This window comes from Zea mays, chromosome 9, assembly GCF_902167145.1.
Source record: "Zea mays cultivar B73 chromosome 9, Zm-B73-REFERENCE-NAM-5.0, whole genome shotgun sequence".
Taxonomy (NCBI): Eukaryota; Viridiplantae; Streptophyta; class Magnoliopsida; order Poales; family Poaceae; genus Zea; species Zea mays.
Genome location: NC_050104.1, coordinates 11,862,935 through 11,889,857, shown reverse-complemented (window position 1 = coordinate 11,889,857; position 26,923 = coordinate 11,862,935). Strand labels below are relative to the sequence as shown.

Below are 26,923 nucleotides of genomic sequence, written 5' to 3'. Positions count from 1 at the left end.
GCACTAAGACTCGTCTGTCGGCTAACAGAACCGCTTCACCAAGCGTGAGTCGCCCCGTGCAAAGGTGACGAGTGAGGTATCCGTATCCCGGAGGCGTAGGAGTCCCTCGGCTCGGTCGGCCTTGCCGTCCGAGGCTTCTCTTGCTTAGTTAAAGAACCCCTCGACCGCTCTTCGATGAGCCGAAGCCGGGGGTAGCGGTGTCAGCACGGACAGAGGCAGAGTTGGCTCGAAAAGAAGACTTGGTCGGCTAGAGCCTGGCCGGGTCGTCCACTGGCGAGACCGACGCCGGAATTGAGTTGTCGAGGCCTCAGGCCGGGCTGATGTCTTCGGGGGACAGCTGGCCGAGGCCTTGGGGTGACCGACCGAGCTGTCTGCTCGAGCCGGATTCCTGGAGAAGACCCTGGCGGCGATGGCCTGGGCGTGGTGATGATGTCGTCCTTCAAAGTGGAGATTCTCTGACTGCTTCGCCGTCCGAGGCTAGGTCGGACCTCGCTGAAGGTGTAGTTGACGCCGAGGGTGCTGCTGCTCCCCTCAACTGTCAAGATCCGAGCCTGCAGGATCGGATTATCTTGTAGTGTGTGTATGTTTTCTGCGGCCGCCGAGGCCCAAACACACCATCATCGTGTTGTAAAGCTGCGTTTCTTTTCCTCTTGTTTCGAGTATCTGGACTTTTTCGTCGGTAACAGAATTGTCTGTGCGAGCGAGAGTTGCTTTTCACGAAAGGCGATGAGTGAGGTATCCATATCCCGGAGGCGCAGGAATCCCTTGGCTCGGTCGGCCTTGCCGCTTACGCGTACTCTTGCCCGTCCATAGGGTTCTGTCACCGACGCAGTCGAGAAGGCCCGAAGAATCGCTTCGACAGAGGAGCTTTCGAGCGTGAAGACTTGTTCGGTCCGCGGAATCACTTATCCGAACGCAAGTTACTTATCGCAGAAGGTGATGAGTGAGGTATCCGTATCCCGGAGGCGTAGGAGTCCCTCGGCTCGGTCAGCCTTGGCTGCTTACGTGTACTCCGTCGTTTTCAGGATCCACTTTCGAAGTAGTCGAAAAAGCACGAAAGACATTCTGGCAGAAAGGATCTTTTTTTGAGGAAAATTTCGACGCAGAGGGGGTTCCCCCCTTTTAGCCCCTGAGGGAGGGTCGGGCTTTGCCGAGGCAAGGCTGACCCTTCCTTGATGACTAAACTTTGCATGGGAACGAGGCATATGAACAACTTGAAAGCATCTTAAGGGTAGAAGCGACGTAGCTGTTGGATGTTCCAAGCGTTGCTGTAGACCTCGCCTTGACTGTTGGCCAGCTTGTATGTTCCGGGCTTCAGAACTTTGGCGATGACGAACGACCCTTCCCAGGGAGGCGTGAGCTTGTGCCGCCCTCGGGCGTCTTGTCGCAGCCGAAGCACCAGGTCGCCCACCTGGAGGTCTCGGGACTGAACCCCTCGGGCGTGGTAGCGTCGCAGGGACTGCTGGTACCGCGCCGAGTGTAGTAAGGCCATGTCTCGAGCCTCTTCCAGCTGGTCCAGTGAGTCTTCTCGATTAGCTTGATTGCTTTGGTCGGCATAGGCCCTCGTCCTCGGGGAACCGTATTCTAAGTCTATGGGCAAGATGGCCTCGGCCCCATAGACTAGAAAGAACGGCGTGAAGCCCGTGGCTCGGCTCGGCGTTGTCCTCAGACTCCAGACCACCGAGGGGAGTTCCTTCATCCATCGCTTGCCGAACTTGTTGAGGTCATTGTAGATCCGAGGCTTGAGTCCTTGTAGAATCATGCCGTTGGCACGCTCTACTTGCCCATTTGTCATGGGGTGAGCCACGGCGGCCCAGTCCACCCGGATGTGGTGATCCTCGCAGAAGTCTAGGAACTTTCTGCCATTGTCGGTGATGATGGAGTTCGGGGCCCCAAAGCGATGGATGATGTTGGTGAAGAACGCCACCGCCTGTTCGGACCTGATGCTGTTTAGGGGTCGGACCTCGATCCACTTGGAGAATTTGTCGATGGCGACCAACAGGTGCGTATAGCCCCCGGGTGCCTTCTGCAAGGGGCCGACGAGGTCCAGACCCCACACAGCAAAAGGCCAGGTGATGGGTATCGTCTGCAGGGCCTGAGCGGGCAGGTGGGTCTGCCTTGCGTAGAACTGACACCCTTCGCAGGTGCGGACAATTCTAGTGGCGTCGGCCACCGCCGTCGGCCGGTAGAAACCTTGTCGGAAGGCGTTCCCAACAAGGGCTCGAGGTGCTGCGTGATGGCCGCAAGCCCCCGAGTGTATCTCTTATAGGAGCTCCTGGCCTTCGGCGATGGAAATGCATCGCTGGAGGATGCCTGAGGGGCTGCGGTGGTAGAGTTCCTTCCCGTCCCCCAGCAAGACAAACGACTTGGCGCGCCGCGCCAACCGCCGAGCTTCGGCTCGGTCGAGGGGTAGCTCTCCTCGGTGGAGATATTGCAGGTACGGGGTCTGCCAGTTTTGATTAGGCATGACCCCGCTTCGCTCCTCCTCGATGCACAGCGCCTCACCCTCGGGGGCCGAGGGTACCTCGGGCGGAACCGAGGGTGCCTCCGACCGGGCCGAGCGTGCCTCAGGCTGAGCCGAGGGTACCTTGGACTGAGCCGAGGGTGCCTCAGGCTCGGCCGAGGCCATCTCGGGCTCGGGCGTGTCGTCGGTCTTGACGGAGGGTTGATGCAGGTCTCGGGAGAAGACGTCCGGGGAACCGTTGTTCGCCCCGAGGCTATTTTAGCCAGCTCGTCCGCAGTCTCGTTGTAGAGTCGGGCGATGTGGTTGAGCTCGAGCCCGTAGAACTTGTCTTCCAGGCGCCGAACCTCATCGCAGTAGGCTTCCATCTTCGGGTCGCGGCAGAGGGAGTTCTTCATGACTTGGTCGATGACGAGTTGCGAGTCACCGCGAGCGTCGAGGCGTCGGACCCCTAGCTCGATGGCGATGCACAACCCGTTGACCAGAGCCTCGTACTCAGCCACATTGTTGGACGCTGGGAAGTGGAGGCGTAGCACGTAGCGTAGGTGCTTTCCGAGGGGTGAGATGAAGAGCAGGCCTGCGCCTGCTCCTGTCTTCATCAGCGACCCATCGAAGAACATGGTCCAGAGTTCTGGTTGGATCGGAGCTGTTGGGAGCTAGGTGTCGACCCATTCAGCCACGAAGTCCGCCAAGACCTGGGACTTGATGGCCTTCCGAGGGGCGAACGAGATCGTTTCGCCCATGATTTCCACCGCCCACTTTGCAATTCTACCCAAGGCCTCTCGGCACTGGATGATCTCCCCCAGGGGGAAGGATGACACCACAGTTACCGAATGAGACTCAAAGTAGTGTCGCAACTTCCGCCGCGTCAGGATCACCGCGTATAGCAGCTTCTGAACTTGTGGGTAGCGGATCTTGGTCTCGGGCAGTACCTCGCTGATGAAGTAGACTGGCCTCTGGACGGGCAATGCATGCCCCTCTTCTCGTCTCTCAACCACAATCGTGGCGCTAACCACCTGAGTGGTCGCGGCGACGTAGATCAAGAGGGCTTCTCCGGCAGCGGGAGGCACCAAGATGGGCGCGTTCGTGAGGAGCGCCTTCAGGTTCCCGAGGGCTTCCTCGGCCTTAGGGGTCCAAGTGAAGCACTCGACCTTCCTTAAGAGGTGGTACAGAGGCAGGCCTCTTTCGCCGAGGCGCGAGATGAAGCGGCTCAGAGCCGCAAGGCATCCCGTGACTCTCTGTACGCCTTTCAAGTCCTTGATGGGCCTCATGCTGGTGATGGCCGCGATCTTCTCCGGGTTGGCCTCGATGCCCCGCTCGGAGACGATGAACCCCAAGAGCATGCCTCGGGGAACCCCGAAGTCACACTTCTCGGGATTGAGCTTCACGCCTTTCGCCTTGAGACATCGGAATGTCACTTCAAGGTCGGAAAGGAGGTCGGAGGCTTTCCTCGTCTTGACTACGATGTCATCGACGTAGGCCTCGACCGTTCGGCCAATGTGTTCGCCGAACACATGGTTCATGCACCGTTGGTACGTTGCACCCGCATTCCTCAAGCCGAACGGCATGGTGACATAGCAGTACATGCCGAAGGGTGTGATGAAAGAAGTCGCGAGCTGGTCAGACTCTTTCATCCTGATTTGGTGATACCCTGAGTAGGCATCGAGGAAAGACAGGGTTTCGCACCCAGCAGTGGAGTCCACGATTTGGTCGATGCGAGGCAGAGGGTAGGGAACCTTCGGACATGCTTTGTTTAGACCAGTGTAGTCTACACACATCCGCCATTTCCCTCCTTTCTTTCTCACAAGCACAGGGTTAGCAAGCCATTCGGGATGGAATACCTCTTTGATGAACCCTGCCGTCATTAGCTTGTGGATCTCCTCGCCTATGGCTCTGCGCTTTTCTTCGTCGAATCGACGCCGAGGCTGCTTCATGGGTCGGGCTCTAGCTCGGATATCTAGCGAGTGCTCGGCGACATCCCTCGGTATGCCGGGCATGTCCGAGGGACTCCACGCGAAAACGTCGGCGTTTGCGCGGAGAAAGTCGACGAGCACCGCTTCCTATTTGGGATCAAGCTCGGAGCCGATCCTGATCTGCTTGGAGGCGTCGCTGTTAAGGTCGAGGGGGACGAATTTAACCGTCTCCGCTGGCTCGAAGTTGCCGGCGTGGCGCTTCACGTCTGGCACCTCCTTAGAGAGGCTCTCCAGGTCGACGATGAGGGCCTCGGATTCGGCGAGGGCCTCGGCGTACTCCACGCACTCCACGTCGCATTCGAACGCGTATCGGTACGTAGGGCCGACGGTGATGACCCCGTTGGGGCCCAGCATCTTGAGCTTGAGGTAGGTGTAGTTGGGGACGGCCATGAACTTCGCGTAGCATGGCCTCCCCAGTACTGCGTGGTAGGTTCCTCGGAACCCGACCACCTCGAACCTGAGGGTCTCCCTTCGGAAGTTGGAGGGTGTCCCAAAGCAGACGGGAAGATCGAGTTGTCCGAGGGGCTGGACGCGCTTCCCGGGGATGATCCCGTGGAAAGGCGCAGCGCCTGCCCGGACCGAGGACAGATCAACACGCAGGAGCCTGAGGGTCTCGGCGTAGATGATGTTGAGGCTGCTGCCTCCGTCCATGAGGACCTTGGTGAGCCTGACGTCGCCGATGACGGGGTCAACAACGAGCGGGTATTTCCCCGGGCTCGGCACGCGGTCGGGGTGGTCGGCTTGGTCGAAGGTGATGGGCTTGTCGGACCAGTCTAGGTAGACTGGCGCCGCCACCTTTACCGAACAGACCTCCCGACGCTCTTGCTTGCGGTGCCGAGCCGAGGCGTTCGCCGCTTGCCCACCGTAGATCATGAAGCAGTTGCGGACCTCGGGGAACTCTCCCGCCTGGTGATCTTCCTTCTTATCGTCGTCGCGAGCCCTGCCACCCTCCGCGGGTGGCCCGGCCTTGTGAAAATGGCGCCGAAGCATGGCGCACTCCTCAAGGGTGTGCTTGACGGGCCCCTGATGATAGGGGCACGGCTCCTTGAGCATCTTGTCGAAGAGGTTGGCACCTTCGGGGGGTTTCCGAGGGTTCTTGTACTCGGCGGCGGCGACAAGGTCCGCGTCGGTGGCGTCGCGTTTCGCTTGCGACTTCTTCTTACCTTTCTTCTTAGTGCCGCGCTGAGTTGACGCCTCGGGGGCATCTTCCGGTGGGCGGCCCTGGGGCTGCTTGTCCTTCCTGAAGATAGCCTCAACCGCCTCCTGGCCAGAGGCGAACTTGGTGGCGATGTCCATCAGCTCGCTCACCCTGGTGGGGGTCTTGCGACCCAGCTTGCTCACCAGGTCGCGGCAGGTGGTGCCGGCGAGAACGCGCCGATGACATCTGAATCGGTGATGTTGGGCAGCTCGGTGCGCTGCTTCGAGAATCACCGAATGTAGTCCCGGAGAGACTCTTCCGGCTGCTGTCGGCAGCTTCGAAGGTCCCAGGAGTTTCCAGGGTGCACGTACGTGCCCTGGAAATTGCCGGCGAAGGCTTGGACCAGGTCATCCCAGTTGGAGATCTGCCCCGGAGGCAGGTGCTCCAACCAGGCGCGAGCGGTGTCGGAGAGGAACAGGGGGAGGTTGCGGATGATGAGGTTGTCATCGTCCGTTCCACCCAGCTGGCAGGCCAGCCGGTAGTCCGCGAGGCACAGTTCCGGTCTCGTCTCCCCCAAGTACTTTGTGATAGTAGTCGGGGTTCGGAACCGGGTCGGGAACGGCGCCCGTCGTATGGCGCGGCTGAAAGCCTGCGGACCGGGTGGTTCGGGCGAGGGACTCCGATCCTCCTCGCTGTCGTAGCGTCCCCCACGCCTAGGGTGGTAGCCTCGGCGCACCCTCTTGTCGAGGTCGGCCCGACGGTTGCGGTGATGATGCTCGTTGCCGAGGCGACCCGGGGCCGCAGGCGCCGTGTTGCTCGTGCGCCCGGTGTGGACCGAGGCTTCCCGCATGAATCGGGAAGTCGCGGCGCGATGTTCCGAGGGGTACCCCTGCCTTCGGGAGGCGGAGCTTTTGGCCCGTCGGACCGCGGCGTCCTCCAGGAGATTCTTGAGCTCTCCCTGAATTCGCCGCCCCTCGGTGGTTGATGGCTCCGGCATCGCACGGAGAAGCATTGCCGCTGCAGCCAGGTTCTGGCTGACTCCACTGGAAGTGGGTGGCGGCCTTACCCTGACATCGTCGGCGATGCGGTGCTAGATACCCTAGGGTAGGTGACGCACTTCTCTGGCCGGAGGCTGGCCCGCCCATTCCTGCCCGATGTCCCGGCGGATCGGCTCAAGTGTTCCTGCTCCCTCGTCGAGCCTGGCCTGCACCCCGCGGATTTGCTCGAGTTGTGGGTCATGACCCCCCGCCGAAACGGGGACCACAGCTAGCTCCCGTAGGATGTCAACGCGAGGCACAGGCCTAGGGAGATCACCGTTCTCCGGCATACCAAGATGGTTGCCTTCAGAGGGACCCCCTAGATCGACGTGGAAACATTCACGACTTGGGCCGCAGTCCTCGTCGCCGAGGCTGCGGCTACCGTCGGAACAGTCGGAAAGGCAGTAGTCACACGCGGTCATAAAGTCCCGCATGACACTGGGGTTACCAAGTCCGGAGAAATCCCAACAGAAGTCGGGCTCGTCATCTTCCTCGGACCCCGAGGGCTCGTAGGTCGAGACGTCTGTCAGCCGGTCCCAGGGTGACCGCATACGATACCCCAGAGGGTTTGGACTCGCCTCTACGAGAGCGCCCACCAAAGCGAAGTCGCTTGGCGGGTCGAGGCTGAATCCAAAAGGCGTGAGATGGGAATCGATCGGTACCTCTTAGTCGACGGGCGGTGACGAAGTCACGTCAGGGACTGACTGCACCATCGTCTCAGGCACGAGGGTGACGCCCAGCAAGTCCTTCGCGAGCGTGCTGGCGTCGTCCGTTTGCTTGGGATTGGCGTGTCGCGGGGAGACGGCGCTCGTCTTCGTCTCAGACGAGAGGTCGATGTCCGACGTGCCCCCCGTTGGGGCACCGGCGCCGTCGACTCGCTCGACAGCCGACGAGGTGCCGCCTCCTGCTTGGCCTTGGTTGCCCCGCCTCCTCCTCCGTCGGCGGGGGAGGGGACGGGGTGAGCTCGAATGTTGTTCTTCCACCACGCGGGGAAGACGTCGTCGATTCCGCCGCTCGCGGGCGGGCTTTCGGCCGCCATTGTCGCTGTCGCACGGCAGGGAAAGGAGTATCATGTCGTAGCTGCCGTCGCGGGACATGAACTCAAGACTCCCGAAACGGAGCACCGTCCCGGGCTGGAAAGGTTGCTAGAGACTGCCCATCTGGAGCTTGACGGGAAGCTGTTCGTCAACACGCAGCAGGCCCCTACCTGGCGCGCCAACTGTCGGCGTTTCGAAACCTGGGGGGTCCCTGGACCGACGAGTAAATTGTCGCCGCGTGCCCCAGCCCAGATGGGTCGGCGCGAGATGGAGCGCGACGGGGGGAGGCAGCCGGAGGGAGACGGGCGTGAGAGGTGGAATCCCGCGGCCTTCGTGTTTGTCCCGCGCCCAGGTCGGGTGCGCTTGCAGTAGGGGGTTACAAGCGTCCACGCGGGAGGGAGCGAGCGGCCTCGCGCGAGCGCCGTCCCGTCCTTCCCCTCGCGGCCAACCCTCTGTAAGAGGGCCCTGGTCCTTCCTTTTATAGGCGCAAGGAGAGGATCCAGGTGTACAATGGGGGGTGTAGCAGTGTGCTAACGTGTCTAGCGGAGGAGAGCTAGCGCCCTAAGTACATGCCATCATGGCAGCCGGAGAGGTTTTGGCACCCGGTTCGTGTGGTGTCGTGGCCGTCGGAGGAGCACTGGAGCCTGGCGGGAGGACAACTGTCGGGGCTGTCGAGTCCTTGCTGACGTCCTCTTGCTTCCTTAAGGGGGCTGAGAGCCACCGTCGTCATAGAGCGTGCGGGGCGCCATCATTACTTGTCTGGCGGAGCGAGCCAGATGGGACGCCGGTCTTGTTCCTCATAGCCTGAGTCAACTTGGGGTAGGGTAATGATGGCGCCTCCTGTTGACGTGGTCGGTCCGTGCCCTGGGTTGGGCGATGTGGAGGCTCCTCCAAGGTCGAGGTCGAGTCTGTCTTCCGAGGCTGAGGTTGATTCCGAGCCCCGGGTCGGGCGAGGCGGAGATCGTTGGCTGAGGTCAGGGCTGAGTCCGAGCCCTGGGGTCGGGCGGAGCGGAGTTCGTTGTCTTCCGGGGCTGAGCCCGAGTCCGAGCCCTGGGGTCGGGCGAAGCGGAGTTCGTCGTCTTCCGGGGCTGAGCCCGAGTCCAAGCCCTGGGGTCGGGCGGAGCGGAGTTCGTCGTCTTCCGGGGCTGAGCCCGAGTCCGAGCCCTGGGGTCGGGCGAAGTGGAGTTCGTCGTCTTCCGGGGCTGAGCCCGAGTCCGAGCCCTGGGGTCGGGCGAAGCGGAGTTTCCCATGGCGCCTAGGGCCGGACTTGGCTGCTGTCAGCCTCACTCTGTCGAGTGGCTCAGCAGTCGGTGCGGCACAGGCGGCGCTGTCCTCTTGTCAGACCGGTCAGTGGAGCGACGAAGTGACTGCGGTCACTTCGGCTCTGTCGACTGGAGGGCGTGCGTCAGGATAAAGGTGTCAGGCCACCTTTGCATTAAATGCCCCTGCGATTTGGTCGGTTGGCGTGGCGATTTGGCCAAGGTTGCTTCTTGGTGAAGACTGGGCCTTGGGCGAGCCGAAGGTGTGTCCGTTGCTGGAGGGGGGCCTCGGGCGAGACGTAGATCCTCCGGGGTCGGCTGCCCTTGCCCAAGGCTGGGCTCGAGCGAGGCGTGATCGCGTCCCTCGAATGGACCGATCCTTGACTTAGTCGCACCCATCAGGCCTTTGCAGCTTTGTGCTGATGGGGGTTACCAGCTGAGATTTAGGAGCCTTGAGGGTACCCCTAATTATGGTCCCCGACAACAAGGTCTAAACTGAAATTACCTTAGTTATTTTGGTTTTCCAAAACATGAAACCAAAATTATTAACGGTTAATTCAGATTCGGTTTGGTTTTGGTTTATTTTGTCCAGGCCTAGATTTGGCTTAGGTGCTGCCTCTTAAAGGTCACTCACTGTTGTAAGGACCCGCTTGGTTCCTTTAGTCCAAGGACTAAAGTTTAATGTTAGCCAAGAACTAAAGTTTAGTTATGAGACTAAAGTTTAGTCCTTATTCTATTTGGTTCTAGAGACTAAAAGTATTTAAAACACATTAAATGAATTATAAGATCGAGGACCAAAGTACCCCTTAGCTAGCATTCTTTCTCCATTAGTGCAACTGAAATAAAGGAGAGGCAAAATATGGAATTTATATGGTTTAGTCCCTTTAGTCACCCCTTGAGGGACTACAGACTAAAACAGTTTGTTCCATGTTTTAGTTCTACCGTTGACAATTTAGGGACTAAATGAGACTAAAATGGACGGACTAAGGCCCTGTTTGGATCCTGTTGGCTTATTGTCTGTCATTGGCTAATAATTAGCTAGCATAAATTAGTTAAGATATGTTTAGAGACTTGGCTAATAAATTTTTTTCTTTTTATACGATCTATTAGCACTTATTAGCAAGGTCAAATAGCTAATAGATAAATAGTTTACTAGTCTTTCGGTTAACAAATAGCCAATTTATTAGTAGGTCTATTTAAAGTTTAAGATACTAAAATTAATCGACAAACTGTTTAAGGTAAAGATTCAAATAAATTTTAATCTTTAGTCCCTTAAATCACACGAGTCCCAAAGGAAATAGGGAAGCTTCCTCGAGGTTTCTCCGATTTAAGGAAGCCATAAAGCTAAGCTAAGGGGAAAGAGGTCTCCATGTGCTGAATACTGCCAAAAACTACCAGTCAGTCTCATTCTCTCTCCCGAGCACACACTCCCCTTCTGTCTCTGTCTCTGTCTCATGATCACACAGGCAGGCTCTCTCCCTTATTCTCTCAGCCTCCGGCCTCCCTTACCGCCTCGACGAGACCCACCGCAAGCAGCTAAGCCCTAACACGCCCTACTATCTCCTCTCTTCGCCAACGAGCAAGCGGCCCCTTATCCCTCCACGCACGCCTCGACGAGACCCTCCCTCCCCCTCCCCTTCCCCAACCGAACGCGGCACAATGGTGGACGTTTTCACCGCCTTCGGCTTCGTCAACCTGTGTCTGGCCTTCACCTTCCTCCAGATCTCCACCTTCCCGGACCCGCAGCTCGCTGCGGACAGCACCATGGCATCCGCTGAAGCCCCACTGCGTACGTCGCGGCCGAGGTTCTGCCGCCATTAGCTTCGGCGGCGGTCCTCTTCCTCGCCGCCGTCCCCGTGGCCGGCGCGGGCAACGGGCGGCGGCGCTCGATCTCGGGGCTTCTCATCTTCGTTCTATGCGTCTCCGCCGGCACGCTCGAGCTCATCGTGTTCGGGAAGGCCGCCGTTGGTGGTACTGCGGAGGCTCGCGCGCTCGGCCTGCCTGATCTCCCAGCGTTGCCTGCCGCGGCGACGGCCACGTTCTTTTCGGGGATGACGCTGGTCATCGTCGCCGCGCACCGCCGCGCCGGCGGCGAGGACGAGGGCGGTGGCGGTGGTGCCGTCGCCGGAGACGGGCGGCCGACCCAGGGGCTCCTGCGCCTCACGGCCGGAGCGGCGGCGGCGGCGCTTGTTGGCCTGATGGCCATGCCCCTCATCGTCATCCTCTACGGAGCTAAGTAAGCACTGCACCCCCGGGCCTTGCTGCCTCCTCCCCGTCCCCGTCCCCGGCCCCAAACCCCTCTTAGCTCCGATCTCCAGTTTTGTCCGGCCGCGCGCCCACCAGCAATCACCTAGCCAACCATGCTACTGGATCTACCTTCTAATTCTATACCTTTGCTGCCAGCCGCGCGCGCGCGCCAAGTGACAATAACCATGCTGCGCGGAGCTGAAGCTACTAGCTAGTTCGCTCGTCCAAATAATGCGGCGCGTAGGGGATATCAGATATCTATCCTTCCCCAACAAATAGGCGACGCCGCGGCCGGCGTCATAATCCCGGCGACTCGCGATCGATCGGAGCAGTTGCTAGCTGGCGGCGACGGCTATATATATGGGCGAGATGCGTGTGTGGCTGTGCAGCTGCTGTCTCCTACGGGACGTACAGCTGCTCTCCTGTCTCCTCGTCCATGGTGAACAGTCCCGGTAGACTGACTGATTGACTGACTGAGCGAACAATTTTGGGGTGTTTCGTTTAGGGACAAAGTACCTCAAAACGTGATATTTAATATACATATGCAAGAATCTAGTCATAAACAAAAACTTTAGGTAAAAGTAGAATTTAAATAATACTTCAAAACACCGTGATAACTACCAATGCAACAAACTAGGAGGGGAATGTATCGTGTAAACTTTTAATCTGAACCACATGATGTTGATCCAAGGAGACATGCAGAGGAGTGGGAGGGGGATTTGAAAAGGTATGATTAGCAGCAGGCGGTTAATGTAAAATTATCCACGCCTCTGCGTCCATTAGATCAACATCATATGGTTCAAATTAGAAGCTTACACGATTTCACGAAGGGGTTGGTTTGCACTAGATACGTTCTCAGCTAGGAGAGGGTGTTTCGATCGAGACAAAAGTATTTCAAAACTATATATAGTTCTAGTATACAACAGATCGCGTGTTTTTTACATGCATGATATACGTTTTTGCATGCAATGATGTTCAATCTTGTGTCTTGCAGATATTGAAAGCATGCAAGTAGAGTTGCTGGCCGGTTATTACAAATCGAGGTTCAGCGTGGGATATAAATAATGGATTTTCCTGTGTGTATTAGGGTTGTTGTGGCGGCTGCTTCATTCGTTTATTCTTGTGACTTGTTGCTAGCGATTGGAGTGAGCTGCTTTTGTGTGTGTGTGTGTGTCACCATTTCGTGCTATCAGACGTACGACATGGAAATGTGGTTGACTACTATATATGGTACACATACATATAATAATAATCATCTGTGTTGGTGAACGTGCCTCTGATGATTAATTACTGGTGTTTTATCAATTTGATTTGCGATTCTTGTGTGTGGTTGCTGCACGTACTCTGGCACATGCAAACGTGTGCGATATAAATGGATGTGGGTGTTGGCTTCTTCTTTCGCCCCTGGAATATGGGCATGTTTCTTTCCATGCACAGGTTGAGACTTTAGGGGCTGTTTGGTTTCTAGGGACTAATGTTTAGTCCCTAGATTTTATTTCATTTTAGTTCCAAAATTATCAAATATAGAAACTAAAACCTTATTTTAGTTTCTATATTTAGCAATTTATACATTAAAAAGAAATAAAATAAAAGGACTTAACATTAGTCACTAGAAACCAAACACCCCCTTAGTGTCATGAGGGCGAGGGAGGAGTTGATGCAGGTTATGCTTCTTTAAATTTACAGATTACATCTATAATAATAGTATTCTTTAAAATTACAGATTAAAAGGTTTCATCCTCTGCGTTGACACTTTGAGTCTGTCCACCACACATTGTAAAAAACAGTGGAAAGCGAACAATCAAACATAAATGAGTGAAGGAAAAAAGAAACAAGCTAGTACTGTGCCTTTTCGAGCTGAGGGGCCAGCTTCCTTGAGGTTGCTTCCGTTTCTGCAGCAAGGCAAGCCGTGGCCCATCAACCATGATCAAGTTGTGTTGTTCTCGTTCGCTTTCTGCGTCGAACCTTCTTTTTATTTCTCACGCACATGCAGGATTAACTATCTCATACTACCGTTCTAAATTAAAATTCGTTTTAGTTGATTAATAGATTCATACAACACTTGATGTATGTGTGTTTATATATGTGTCTGGATTTATCTTCATCTATTTGAATATAAGCATAAAGACTAAGAACTAAAATGAATACTATTTTGAAACACACGAAATATTTTTAATAACAAATCTCGGTGACCGGTGAGAACTAAATTTCGAGCGAAATTCATGGAATTCGAATTTTCTGATTGAGATAAATTTGAAAATCGAATTTCATATCCCCCCACCCCCCAAAAAAGTGGTTTTTGACGAATTTGTGTTTTTTACCAAAAAACGACGATTAATTTTAGAATTTCTAATCATATCTTTTCTCTTGTTACTACTATAAGTCACCAGTTTCAATTGTCGTTCTATGTCACGCGTTAAGCACGGGATGCATTCCCTTCATTTACTAATGGGCCGTTACCTAATAGATATACCGTGAAAATCAACCGATCCCATCACTACCGGAATTCGAGCCTTTGCCGAGTGCCTTTTGTCGGGCACTCGGCAAAGAAGTCTTTGCCGAGAGCCGCACTCGGCAAAGGCCGGCTCTCGGCAACGAGCTGATTTACCGAGTGCAAGACACTCGACACAGGAACACACTCGGTAAAGACATGTTTGCCGAGTGTCAAACACTCGGCAAAGGTGGCGCTCGGCAAAGGGCCGTCAGCAGCCGTCCTAAAGCTGACGGCCGTCAGCCTATGCCGAGAGCCGCGGATTGGCACTCGGCAAAGAACTCTTTACCGAGTGTCTTCTCGAGACACTCGGCAAACCATATTTTTATTTTTTACATTTTGTCCACCAAACTTTTTGTGGTATGTTCCTAAACTATGTAGACCTATATGTATCATTTGTGGACAGTTATAACAGAATTTTCAATCATTAGTAGATTTAGTTCGTTTATTTGAATTTCTTCAGAAAATTCAGATTTGAACTGCAGATCACTCGAAACTTGAAAAACCGTGCATGCAAAAATGATATCCATGTTACTTAGCATAAGTTACGACCGATTCCAGGAGCGGACTGGAAACTTCGAGCAACATGCTCACTAAACATGACCGTGAACTTGCCATCCACATGTTTAAAAATTGTATAAAACACAAACAAAGTCAGAAAATTATGAAACTTGTCCACGTGTCATGATATCATATGTAGAGGCTATGATAAAAATTTGAAAAAGTTTCGAGAAAAATGTGACGCACTATGTGTAGAAACCTAAGAGATCCACATTGAAACTTTATGATTTCATGTGTAGTTTTCTTAGGTTTCTACACATAGTGTCTCATAACTTTCTCCAAACATTTTAAATTTTTTATCACAGCCTCTACATATGATATCATGACACGTGGACAAGTTTCATGATTTTCTGAGTTTGTTTGTGTTTTATAAAATTTTTAAACAGCTGGATGACAAGTTCACGACCATGTTGAGTGAGCATGGTGCTCGAAGTTTCCGGTCCACTCCTGAAATCGGTCGTAACTTGTGCTAAGTAGCATGGATATCATTTTTGCATGTACGGTTTTCCAAGTTTCGAGTGACTTGCAGTTCAAATCTAAATTTTCTAAAGAAATTCAAATAAACGAACTAAATCTACTAGCTATTGAAAACACAGTTATAATTGTCCCAAAATGGTACATGTAGGTCTATATAATGTAGGAACATACCACAAAAAGTTTGGTAAAGAAAATAATAAAAATAAAAATATATTTTGCCGAGTGCCCCAGCTTGGACACTCGGCCAAGAATGCTTTGCCGAGTGCCTGCCGTGCGGCACTCGGCAAAGTTTTTTTAAAAAACCCTAAGTCTAGTCTTTGTCGAGTGCCTGTCTGTTGGCACTCGGCAAAGTATATTTTTTAATTTTAAAAAAATCTTTGACGAGTGCCAAATCGCGGGCACTCGGCAAAGACGTTAAAAATACAGCCGGGTCGCCCCTCTTCTTCTCCTTCTCTCCTCCTTTCACTCTCACACCGACGCCTGCCATGCCGTTTTCCTCGAGCGCTGCCACCGCCGTGCCGTCTTCCCCACGTGCCCGGCCGCCACTGCCACCGCCACCGGCCCACCACGCGCTCCGCCACCGGCCCGCCACCGCCACCGTCTTCCCCCACGCGCTCGGCCGGCAACCACCGCCGGCCGCCACCGCCGCGCCCACGCCCACGTCGCGCACGCCCTCGCCGCGCCCTCGTTGCCGCAGCCCGCGCCCACGCCCTCGCCCCGCCTGCACCTGCACCCACACTCGCGCCGCGCCCTCGCCCTCGCCCCCACCCCCGCCCCCGCCCGCACCCACGCCCTCGCCGCGCCGCCGCAGCCGCTCCCGCGCCTCGTGCCACGCCCCCGCCTCGCCCAAGTCGTGCCCCCGTCGTACACCCGCCGTGCCCGCGCCGTACGCCGTGCCCCCGCCGTGCCCTCACCGTGCCCCCGCCGTGTCCCCACCGTGCGTGCCCTCACCGCGCCCCCGTCGTGCCCCCGCCGCCTCACCCGCGACCCGCCGTCTCGTCCGCGGCCAGTCGTCTCGCCCGCGCCCCATCGTCTCGCCCGTGACCCGTCATCTTGTCTGTGACCCGTCATCCCGCCCGCCGGGTATGATTAGGTTTAATATTGAGTTAATTATATACGTGTATGATTAGGTTAATATGTAGTTTTCTTGTGTTAAATTTATGTACGTGTATGATTAGGTTAATATGTAGTATTGTTGATTGCCAGTCATCGTGTCGTTGAATTATGTGTGGATGTCAGCCATCGTGCTGATAGTTTTATTTGCAGGATTTCGAAACCTCCCCGTGCAGGGGAGGTGCTGCCGAAATTTTCTGTTAGAGGATGGAGGACCGTGAGTGGATGTACACGGACCGTAGAGAAAGAAACGATGTCACCACTGAATGGATTAGAAAGACCGATGATTTCGTGGAACGGGCATATGGCGAAAATTCTAAAGGAGCGAGTCTAGTCCCATGCCCGTGCACCAAATGTGCCAACCGGAAAAGAAAACCAAAGAAGGTCATGGTAGAACATATTTGGAAGAATGAATTTACCCTAGGCTATACTCGGTGGATAAATCATGGTGAAGCGCATCGTACGAGAAAGGAGGTGCTGAGACAACGTGTCGAGGATTATGACGCGGATGCGGGGGTAGTGGATATGTTGAACGACTATCAGGAGGCACAGTACACGGGAGGATGTATGGATGACGAGCCAGAGCTGACTGCAAAGGAGTTCTACGACATGTTCGACGCGGCACAGAAGCCCCTTCACGACCAGACAAAGGTTTCTCAATTGGATGTCATTGGGCGTGTAATGGCGTTCAAGTCGTAGTACAACATGAGTAGAGACGCATTCGATGGTTTGTTGACAGTTATTGGGAGCCTGCTTCTGGATGATCACGTTCTGCCAAAGAGCATGTACGAGGCACAGAAACTCCTTCGTGCACTCAAGATGACGTATGAGCAGATTCATGCTTGTCCGAAGGGCTGCGTGCTATTTAGGAAAGAATACGCAGAGGCAAAGTACTGTCCCAAATGTACATCGTCTAGGTTCATGGAGGTAGACTCTGGTGATGGACAGAAGAGGCAGCTCGACATCCCCTTGACAATCCTACGACACCTTCTGTTCATACCGAGGATCCAGCGTCTGTACATGACAGAGGAATTCGTGAAACAGATGACATGGCACAAAAATGGAAAATGATACAATCCTGACAAGATGGTGCACGCATCCGATGGTGAAGCATGGAAACACTTTGATGCCATTCACCGTGAGAAAGCCGAAGAGGCTCGTAATGTACGTGTTGCGTTGGCCACACATGGGTTCAATCCCTATGGAATGAGCGCTGCCCCGTACACATGTTGGCCCGTGTTTGTTATCCCAATCAATCTTCCCCCTGGTGTGTGCTTTCAAAGGCAGAATATATTCGTGTCGTTGATAATTCTCGGACACCCGGGGAATAAAATGGGCGTGTACATGGAGCCTTTGATCGATGAATTGGAACGTACCTGGGAAGAAGGGGTATGGACGTATGACCGAGCTATGAAGACAAACTTCAGAATGCATGTTTGGTACCAGTACTCCATGCATGACTTACCGGCGTGTTGGGGCGAAGGCGAAGACGCCACCCTTCGCTCGATGCCTTCGCCAGCCTCGCTGCACCAACGGAGACAAGACGACTGGCAGACTTACCCTTCATCACACGCGTCGCCGGACGAAGGCCTATGATGAGGTCATCCCATCTCGCGGCCTCGTCCAACATGGAGGCCCACGTGTGATCCGGCCCATTGTAACAGGCCCTACGTGGCCGCTGCACATTACGGGCCTAATTTGTAAAGGTCTCCCTGTAATTACAGTCTGTAACCCTGCTTTATGGGAATATTCCGGGGATAACCTAGGCGCCTGAGGGCAGATGCGTCCTTAACTCAGGATGCTGGGCACTCAGATACCTATAAATACCCCCGCACAGTGCCCTTGAGAAGCTAGATTAACAAAGCTTTTGCCATCTCGAATTGAAACCTTGTTTACGTTGCTCTCACTCCCCCGTTGGATCAACTTGCTTGGGAGAGCAAGTTCCAACATTTGGCGCCCACCGTTCGTGCTACGGAAAAACCACCCGCGATGGCACCCAAGAGAGCTAGCTCGAAGGCCGACGAGGCTGCGAAGGCAGCACTGCTAGCCGAGAAAAAGGGCAAGGCCCTCGTCGACACCACCCACCAAGAGGCCACCGAAGACGACGCTCTCAGCAAGAGGCAGCGCAACGAACAACCCACTCCTGAAGGCAGTCTCCGCACCTGCAGCTCTGGAGGACAACCGCAACTTCCCCCAGGCTTCGCTCCACTGGAGGGCGCAGACGTCATCGAGGACGGCGAAGTCATCGACGTTTCAGCGGAAGAGCAGCTACAGCTGCGTGCCTTGCGCATCAAGAACCGCAACCTCCAGAAGCAAAAAGAAATCCTTGAGGCCAAGCGCCAACGTGTGTCTGCACAAGCTAAGGTGCGACAGATGATACGCGACGAAGAGCAGAAGGCCCAGGAGCTCGAACAAGAGATTGCGCTCATGCAGCGCGAAGGCCACCTCGGCCTGCAACACGGCCCTCCCCTACAGCAGCGCGCACAAGTCGAAGACCTATACTTCCCTCAGCACGGTCATGCCATCCCACATGCCGCGGCATTCCAAGGTGTCAACTACCTTGACGAGCGAAGTCCCCTGGCGCCACACCTGCAAGTGTCACCATGGCCCGCCAACTTCAGGGCACAGACTTATTCCAAGTACAACGGCAGCACTGACCCGGCACAGTACATCATGAGTTATCAGGTCGTCGTTGCATCATCCGGAGGGGACGACGCCACCATGGCCAAGTCATTCATCATCGCCCTCGAAGGCCCAGCCCTCACCTGGTACACCATGTTGCCCCCACTGTCCATCGACTCCTGGAGAAGTCTCCGGGACAAATTCTTGCTCAACTTTCAAGGGTACCGCCCAGACACCGACGCCTTGGCTGAGCTTTCACTCTGCAAGCAGATGGAAAAAGAGACTCTGCGGGAGTACTACCGCAAGTTTCTGACCCTCAAGTCACAACTGCCTTCGGTCGATGACCAGATTGCCATCCACTACGCCATCAGCGGCCTTCGGGCCGGGCGTCCTTTACAGCCACTGCATCAGGGATCCGCCCAAGAACCTCCAGGAGCTGTATCAGCTATTTGAAAAATACGCCAGATCCGAGGAGCTCCACCAGCGCAAAGTCGAGTCTCAGAGGAAACCCAAAGACACTCCACAGCCCAGCCGCACGTGGATGAGGACCTCGCAGGCAGACTCCGGTCGGGACGGCCGCAATCAGCAACAGGTGCACAACATCGCCAACCAGAGCCCCGCTGGCGAGGCCCCTCGCCGCCAGGAGTATCCCCCCAGGGCCACGGAAACGGAACTCGCGGTCGGGGCCAGGGACGCGCGCAGCAGCCGCGCAGATTTTACTGCCTGTTCCATGGCGAAGACTGCGCCCACCCTACAAGAGACTGCCTAGAAACGAAGGCAACCAGGGACAGGATGGCACGAGCGCAACCAGCCGACAACCCTAGAGTTGTCGCGCACACATACCAACAACCCCTTCAGCCATAAAACCACGGCCCCGCTCCGCACCCACCGCACCACGCATACCAACATCACCAGGAGGTACAAATCGTACCTCCACCACCCCCACCCCCACACCAGCAACAGCAAAACGTCCACCACCACAACCACCCCCAAGCCCCAAAGCAAGAAGACTCCGCCGATCAACCGTATCGCGGAGTCATTCACATGATCACTGGGGGGTCCAGCGCAGACTTCGACACAAAGCGGCAGAAGAGGGACCATTACCGCAGCGTCAACCACGTCGCCGTCACTGGTCCAGTCGTGCAGACAAAGTGGTCCCATGTACCATTGACCTTCGACGCCCGCGACGTCGACCTGCGCAGCGCACCACACATCGACGCCATGGTTATCAACTGCAGCGTGGCAGGATGGGATCTGCACAAAGTCTTAGTCGACAATGGCAGCCAGGCAGATATCATTTTCCTCCATGCCTTTGATCGCATGGGCATAAGCCACAGTCTGCTCAAGCCTTCAGACAACCCGCTGTACGGCTTCGGCGGCAAGGGCACCTTTCCTGTCGGCAAAATAGAGTTACCTCTCTCCTTCGGTGTAGCACCCAATGCCTGAAGTGAGCAAGTCACATTCGACATCGTCGACATGGTGTACCCGTACAACGCCATAATGGGCTGGGGCTCCATCAATAAGTTCGAGGCAGCCATTCACGGACTTTATCTGTGCATGAAGATCCCAGGTCCGCAAGGCGCCATCACAGTCTACGGCAACCAGCAGGCTGCGCATAACATAGAGGGAGACTTCATTCTCGGGCAAAGAAACGTACACTGCCTCACGGCCCAGCGCGAGGTCCTCGAATCTGCCAGCCCAACCGCCAAAGAACATGACAAAGCACAGCTGCAAAGCAATGACGGGACCAAGACTATCCCCCTCGACAAAGCGACACCCAAGCAAACTGTCACCATCAGCGAAGACCTCACTTCGCATGATGAGGAGAGACTCCTCTGCTGTTTGTCCAAGAATAAAGACGTCTTCGCCTGGTCCGCCCTCGACCTGGTCGGAGTCAGTCGCTCCATCATCGAGCATAGCTTGGGAATTGACCCTTCAGTAAGGCCGAAGAAACAGCGGCTGCGCAAGATGTCCGACGAGAAGACAGAGGCCGCCAAGGCTGAGGTACATCGCCTGCTTGAGGCCAAATTTATTGAGCCAATTGCCTACCCTATATGGCTCGCCAACGTAGTGATGGTGCAGAAGAAGAGCGGCAAATGGCGAATGTGTATCGATTTCACCAGTCTTAACAAGGCCTGCCCCAAGGACAACTTCCCGCTGCCTCGGATCGACAAAATCGTCGATAGTGCGGCCGGGTGCGAAGTCATGTCACTCCTCGATTGCTTCTCCGGCTACCATCAAATATACATGAAGGAGGAGGACAAGGCGAGCACCAGCTTCATAACACCCTTCGACACGTATTGCTTCATCAGAATGCCGGAGGGACTTAAGAACGTCGGGTCCACTTTCTCTCGGCTCACCAAAACGGTGCTCGAGGGCCAAGTCGGCAGAAATATATTCACGTATGTGGACGACATCGTCGTGGCCAGCAGAAGCAAGGAAGACCATCTGTCCGACCTCGCCGAAACGTTTGCGAACATGCGGGACGCACGACTTCGCCTGAACCCCGAAAAGTGCTTTTTCGGTGTTCGCCAGGGGAAAATCTTGGGCTACCTGGTGTCACACCGCGGGATTGAAGCCAATCCAACCAAAATCCAGGCTATCATCAATATGACACCCCCGCAGTCAGCCAGAGACGTGCAACGACTGACAGGCAGGTTGGCTGCCCTCAATAGATTCATCTCCAAATCCGCAGAGCAAAGCCTCCCTTTCCTCAAAACACTCCGCGGCGCAAAAGACTTCGCATGGGGGCCAGAGCAGGCAGCGGCCTTCGCTTCATTGAAGCAGTACCTATTAGAATTGGCGATACTTACAAGCCCCAACCCCTTGCTACCCCTGTTGCTCTACGTCGCGGCTTCGCCGCATGCGGTCAGCGCAGCGCTGGTTCAAGAGCAGAGCAGAGAGGGCACAATCAGGCAATGTCCAGTTTACTATGTCTCCGAAGTACTTACGACATCCAAATGTAATATGACGGAACTGGAAAAAAAGCCTATGCAGTTGTTATGGCCTCGCGGAAATTGCGCCATTATTTTGAAGCATTCAAGGTCCGGGTCACCTAAGATAGGGGATTCGGCGAATTATTCAGAAACCCGGAGGCATCAGTCCAGATTGCCAAATGGGCAGCCGAACTCTCCGGCTACCACATCACATTTGAACCCAGTACAGCCATCAAGTCACAAGTCCTAGCAGACTTCATCGTCGACTGGACTGGGCCAATAACACAGTCGGACCCGTCCGTAGAGAAGGTGTGGACAATCCATTGCGACGGCGCATGGTGCCATGCGGGGGCAGGCGCTGCTGCAGTCATTACTTCACCCACAGGGGTCAAGCACAGATACGCAGCACGCCTCAGCTTTGCTTTGGAGTCTGACAGATGCACTAACAACATAGCAGAATACGAAGCTGTCATCCTCGGCCTTCGCAAGCTAAGGGCCCTTGGCGTCACCACCTGCATCATCAGAACAGACTCCAAGGTAGTCATCGGCCAAGTCGAGAAAGACTACTGAAGCGTCCCGATCCTTTGGGACTCAAATGTGATACAATTACTAGTCCCAGGAGGCTAGCAAACACATTCCTTACTTCAAATAGTACAGAGTTTAGATAAAAGTTATTACAATACCGGGGTACAAGCTCGAGAGAGCCAATTTAAGAAACGCAGTAGGAAGATATACTAGCCCAAGCCACAGGCAGAACTGGGTGCAGACACAGCCCTCTTAATCAAGCATAGCAGAAAAGAAGTCCTCGGCTGCTGAAAAACATAAATAAATCTGGGTGAATACACTAGGTATTCCGCAAGCCCACCCCGCTCCCGTAGAGAGAAAGAGACCTATGATATACATGCTCAATTTGGTGGAGTTGTGGTCACTCATCATTGTCTTAGAGAAAGGCAGATACTTGACGGTTTTTCCCATAGTCTTATAATAACCAAAAACTCAACCGCCACTGAGCTTCCTGCTCCCGTGGCCTCAGTTTCTTTCTTAACACCTACTTATTCACACATTCCCCTTTTCATGAAACTCATAGAGAAAGTTCTAATTGCCATACCATATCAGACTCGTCCATACCAGTGGACACGGACTATTCGAATAGGTTTCAACTCTGCGCAGAGGGGTACACTTTACCCACTAGCCCGGTTTCTGCGATCTCACCGTCGCGAGACCCGAATGCCGGATCTCTTTCCTTACTCGTACGTCCTAACCTTAACGGTTATCCGGAAGGAGTCAGGCCACCACCATGTCCAAACCGGACAAAACTTTCCCCCTCCTTATCCTCCCGGTGCTCCCCAGCCTTCTTAACCCTGGGGTTGGACCGCACGAGTTCGGATTGAGTGACTGCCCACACAGTCTCGAGTGGTTGTACGATAAAGGAGTACAGGCAGTGAAAATGACAAGCCGGTCCTTATATGAGGGGACAATCCTTCTGCTCACGCCTAGACCAGCTGAGCCAACACCTTAGGCCCTCCCCTAAACCAGGGAGTCCCTGATCATCCCACTCCCAGGGTGATGAGGGTGAGTACCCTTCATCGCAAAACTTTTCAAAAAGAGATTTTATTTGGAGAAACACATTGCCCTTCTTTCCAAACCACATTTCGTATCCAGAAAGTATATGTTAATGCGGGCCATCTCTCACTCACAATGCAACATTCCCCCATAGTTCCCGGCCTAGGCAGTGGTAGAGAGAATAGGTAATTTATGCGTCAAGGGAAGGATGTACTTGCCTTTGTTGAAGCTCTCCTGGCACAGAAGATCTACTTCCGGAAGTTCGGGCTCCGGCCCTTCTTCCGGAGCTACGGGATCCGGATCTGCGGTCCCCGCTTCTTCTAGGAAACAGGCAGTAAAACAATACATCAATAGTGGTTTATCAATCATAGTGTGTCATTTTCTAACAACATTACTGTATGTAACCTTGGAAATCCTTTTTGATAATTTTTGGTGCATAAAATATTGAGAAAACTATTTAAATGGGAAGAAGGGGTGGAAAAAGAAAAAGAAAAGAGAATTCCTCTTTCCTGGGCTGGGGACACGGCTTTTGGCCCATCCCGGGCACGAGCGCGCGCGCTGAAGCGCTTTCGGCCCAGCGGCGGCCCAAGAGCGAGGGGGAGACGGCGCGGCTGCGAGGGTGACGGCGTTGCTGTGGGCCCACTTGCCAGCGAGAGTGGGGGGGAACGGCGTCGCGGCCAGACGGCGTGGCGAACCGGCCAAGCGAGGGAGAAGAGCCGGCCGCTGGGGAAGCTTGACGGCGGCTTGCCGCCGGTGGCACGGTTCTCGGTCCAAGGGAGGGTGGTCTAGCACGGGTGGAGGCTGGCGATTCTAACGGTAGGCTCAATTTGGCCGGAGAGGGTTGGGAGGGGGCTGCCCACGGGGAGGGGGCGGAGTTCCGCGACGGGGATCGCCGCCGGTGGGCTCTGGGTGGGGGACGGGGGCTGGAAGGTGGTGCTTCGGGTTCGTGGCCACGTGAGGGAGCTGCTCGGCTCACTTAATTTCTTGCCGGACCAACGGAGAAGGAGAGGGAGGAGGAGGAAAGGACTCACCGGAGAGGAGGACGACGCCGGCGCTTCGCGAATTGTGCTCGGGGGAGGGGAGGAGAGGGATGACCGAGGCTGGTGCGAGGAAGAAGGAGCTCGGGGTGAGCCTTTTATAGGCGCGCGAGGGAAGGGGGGGCGGTGGAGCTTCTTGGCTCCGGCGAGCTACACAGTGCCGCCATTAATGCCGCACAACGCCGCCGAGGGGACACCACGGCGGGGCGGTACCGGCGAGGACGCTGGTCAAGGGGGGGAGGACAGAGCGGTGCCAAACTTCCCTATGCGGCGAGATGACGAAGGGGAGGACGGAGGCGACGGCCGGAGGTGACTTCGGTGAGGGGACGGCGGAAGGACGACGAAGCAACTGACCAGCGGGGCCATTCTGCCAGAGGGAGCGAGCGCGCGAGAGAGAGGGCGGCTGACGGGTGGGGACACCTTGCCAGTGAGAGGGAGGCGAGGTGTGGAGCGGGCTGGCGCGTGCGCGCGAAGGCAGGCCGAAGATGGGCCGAGAGAGGAGGAGCGCGGGCGCGTGGGAAGGGGAGGCCGCGGGTTTGGGCCGGGATTCGGTCCAGCAGGGGGAGGAGAAGGCTTTTCTCTTTTTCTTTTTACTTTCTAATTCCTATTTCCCATTTTGCCTCTTTTTCTTTTGAACAAATTATTTTGTAGATACTCTAAGTGTTTAGAAAATAGAATCTAAGTGAGGTGCTTTGTGATCAAACAAAATGTATGCATATGATGAAAGAAAATTTAGTGGAGGTCTTGGAATTAGAAGATGAAAGGAGGGGAAAGGGTAGATTAGGGTTTCAAATCTGGGTTAGGATTTTTGGGATGCTACAAACCTACCCCACTTAAAGGAATCTCGCCCTCGAGATTCAGACGGGGCTCGAGAACAGGTAAGGGTATTCCTTCCTCAGAGAGTCCTCACTTTCCCAGGTGGCTTCCTCTTCTCCATCTCTGCTCCACTGAACCTTACAGAGTTTCACTTCCGAATTGCGGGTCCTTCTGACTGCTGAGTCGAGAATCTTCACTGGCTTTTCCCGGTACTGGAGATCCTTTTGGATCTGAATTGCCTCTGCCTCGATGCGGGTTTCTGGTACTTTTAGGCATTTGCGGAGTTGAGACACATGGAACACATTGTGAATATCTGACATGGATTTTGGTAGCTCAAGACGGTATGCCGCGGGTCCTATTCGGGAAATGACAGGGTAGGGACCGACGAAACATGGTGCCAGTTTTCCTTTCATTTGGAACCTTTTGACACCACGCGTCGAGGAGACCTTGAGATAAACGAAATCTCCTTCCTCAAATCTGAGTTCCCTTTGCCTATTGTCTGCGTAACTCTTCTGTCGACTCTGAGCTTCAAGTAACCTCCTGCGGATTAAAGCGACTTTTTCTTCGGCCTCTTTAACAAAGTCGGGACCTTCTTGCGTCCTTTCCCCCACATTGGACCACATTAGGGGAGTCTGGCATTTTCTTCCGTACAGTGCTTCAAATGGTGACATCTTGATGCTGGCCTGATGGCTGTTGTTGTATGAGAATTCGGCGTACGGCAAACTGGACTCCCAATCTCTGTCGAAGGTTAATACGCAGGCTCTGAGTAAATCTTCGAGGACCTTGTTGACTCTTTCGGTTTGACCATCTGACTGGGGATGATAAGCGGTGCTGAAATCTAGCTTGGTGCCCATTGCTTGCTGAAGGCCCTTCCAAAATTTTGAAGTGAACTGCGTTCCTCTATCTGATACTATCTTCCGTGGAATGCCATGTAGCCTGACTATCTCTTTAAGGTATATTCGGGCAAGGGTTGCTCCTCCGAAAGTGGTCTTTACTGGAACGAAGTGGGCCACCTTGGTGAGGCGATCGATTATTACCCATATGGAATCATTTCCTCTCTGTGATCTGGGCAGTCCGGTTACGAAATCCATGCCTATTTCTTCCCACTTCCATTCGGGTATTGGGAGGGGTTGAAGTAGGCCTGCAGGCTTCTGATGTTCGGCCTTTATTCGCTGACAGGTGTCACATCGGGCCACATACTGTGCTATTTCCTTCTTCATCCCTTTCCACCAATATCTGGCCTTGAGGTCTAGGTACATCTTGGTGGTCCCTAGGTGGATAGAGTAAGCTGAGTTCTGGGCTTCATCGAGCAGGGTTCCTCGTGCCTCTCCCACTGGCACACACAGGCGGTTCTTGAACCAGAGGACTCCTTGCTCGTCTGTCCTAAGGTCCGGAAGTTGCTCCTTGCGTGCTCTTCCCATAAGCCTGGCTGTCTCTGCGTCCAGGCGTTGAGCCTTGCATATGAGATCTTCTAGATTTGGCTTGACTTCCAGGCCACCGTTGTCTCCCAGACATGCATTCAGCTGAGCTGATTCTCTCTTCCAATCTTCCAGAAAGTTTGTTCCTTTAACCCTGAAGGGTTTTCGGCTGAGGGCGTCTGCTACCACGTTGGCCTTTCCGGGGTGGTAGTGGATTTCGAGGTCATAATCCTTGATCAATTCGAGCCACCTTCTTTGACGGAGGTTGAGGTCCGGTTGCGTGAAGATGTACTTTAGACTCTTGTGATCAGTGAAGATGTGGCATTTGTTCCTGATCAGATAATGCCTCCATATTTTTAGGGCGTGTACTATGGCTGCCAATTCCATATCGTGGGTAGGGTAGTTCTGTTCGTGCGGCTTGAGTAAGCGGGATGCATAAGCAATGAATTTCTCATTTTGCATTAGGACACACCCTAAGCCTTGCTTGGAAGCATCACAGAAGATGACAAAATCTTGGTGTATGTCTGGTAGAGTCAAAACTGGTGCGGTTGTAAGCTTCTCTTTGATGATTTGGAAACTTTCTTCACATTTGGGAGTCCACACAAACTTATTGTCCTTTTTGAGAAGTTCGGTTATGGGTTTTGCTATGCTGGAGAATCCCTTGATAAAACGGCGGTAATACCCTGCCATTCCCAGAAAGCTTCGTACTTCACTGACGTTGGATGGTTGCTTCCAAT

The 26,923-nt window shown here is 54.5% G+C and overlaps 1 long non-coding RNA gene across 1 annotated transcript in view; it reads left to right on the top strand.

The window, feature by feature from the left end:
- The window catches only part of LOC103637930 (uncharacterized), a 31,942-nt gene extending 19,485 nt beyond the window's left edge, over window positions 1–12,457 (top strand). The window contains exon 2 of the long non-coding RNA XR_558473.3: window positions 12,147–12,457. This is a non-coding gene — a long non-coding RNA (uncharacterized lncRNA). The remainder of the gene's footprint in view (window positions 1–12,146) is intronic.
- Window positions 12,458–26,923: the final 14,466 nt, after the last annotated feature.